Source organism: Populus trichocarpa, chromosome 1, assembly GCF_000002775.5.
Source record: "Populus trichocarpa isolate Nisqually-1 chromosome 1, P.trichocarpa_v4.1, whole genome shotgun sequence".
Classification (NCBI taxonomy): domain Eukaryota; kingdom Viridiplantae; phylum Streptophyta; class Magnoliopsida; order Malpighiales; family Salicaceae; genus Populus; species Populus trichocarpa.
The window spans coordinates 19,811,585-19,813,304 of record NC_037285.2 but is presented as its reverse complement, the minus strand read 5'-3'; positions in this window follow the sequence as shown (position 1 = coordinate 19,813,304).

Here is a 1,720-nt window from a genome sequence, read left to right as displayed (position 1 = left end):
AGCAGCATAATTTATTGAACAAAACTTCTGGATCAGTAATGATTAGTATTTAAAAGTGTATTGTTATTAAGGCTTTATATCATCATATTGTACTTTTAGTATCATTAAATTCCCTAACTTAAGCATGTTTTATAATAACAAGTCTGATAATATAAGATAGCTTTAATTTATGGTAAATACTCATTTTATGCAGGCATATCTCATAATTCAAATGATTCATTGATGTGACAACTATTGAAAGTGAAATGACAAAGGAAGGGCTGAGCTTAGAGAAGAGATGCTAGTTCAATTCAAACTGTAACACTATTCAGTCATTAGGTCATATCTGAAGCTGTAGATCTTGGATTTCAGTCTGGTTTATATGGCTAGAAAGCTAAGACATAGGCCTAAAACATTCATGAAGAGTCAAAGACTCAATTCTGCCGTTTTGGAGTCCAAATCTTAGCATCAAAATAGACGTCCAAATCTGTCGTGCAACCCAGACACTGTTTAGTCCATATCTCAGGTTCTAGAAGTCCAAATGAGCTCATTCTTTTTTGGTGGAAAGCTGAGACAAATTCCTATAACATTCATGAAGACCACTTTGCCAAATTCGGATTGGAACAACGCCATTTTATCCAGAAAACAAATCCATACCTATACCACCAAGTCCACTAAGTCAATAGTTGGCCACTAATTCAATAGTTAATTACAAAATGAATAGTTCTTTTTAGCCTATAAAGGGAGGCATTTGCCATACATTTAGGCATCTTGGTTTTCAAATCAAGATCATTTTCTTGCTTTCTCCTTTGTAATGTTCAAGTTTTATTTCATGTTTTATTTTTGTTAATCTCTTATTTATGCTTTTCATTTCCTTTACTACTCTTAGTTAACTTATATCATAACTATGTTCTTATCGTATTTATTTATGTTTCTCTTCTTCATAATGTGTAGCTAAGTTTAATTTGTTAAGGTGAAAAAGTTTCACTAATGGTGTTAGAATATGTATAATATAAACTCAACGTGAACTTCAATGTTTATATCCAAGAAAGTTTGTTATTAATATGTCTTATCTGTTTATCTTACTAATTCTTAATACCTTGCTTGTTAAATGATTAATCTAGATTTGTGTTATATAACACTTGGTACAATAAATGCTTGATCCTTCATAGTCTTCGACCGACATCGTTGTTATGAGAGGAACTTGATTTGTTGTTAACATAAGTTAGCATCATGAATTCCTGACAATATTTAAAAAGTATGGTGTTACTTAATTTTGAAATAGAGAAAACATGAACACATTATAAAATTCAAATTGATTTGGAAAACAATTGAGCATATAATGGAAAAGAAAGATACAATGATAAAGAAAACATGCAAAAAGCAGGCCAACTTTGGAAATAAAAGTGCACCTGTAGCTTGAGTGAGACAGAAAGAAAATGGTGTTTCAGTTTCCTGCAACGTGGAGATAGTTCAACAACAATTGGAACAACAGGTCTACAACAAATGGGGAAACTTAGAAAGTCAGCAAAAACACATGCGATAATGAAAATCGCAAGCAAACAATTATGAAAAATGTGTTCACTCTACCGCAAAATTGAGAGTTGTTAATTACAATGGAAAGAAGCAAATACAATAATAAAGAAAGTGGTATTTGTTGTAACAAATAGAGGTGGTAACAAATGAACATTTTGTTCTCTCACTAAAATCTTGTTGGAAACCAATTCAGCTACTAATTATA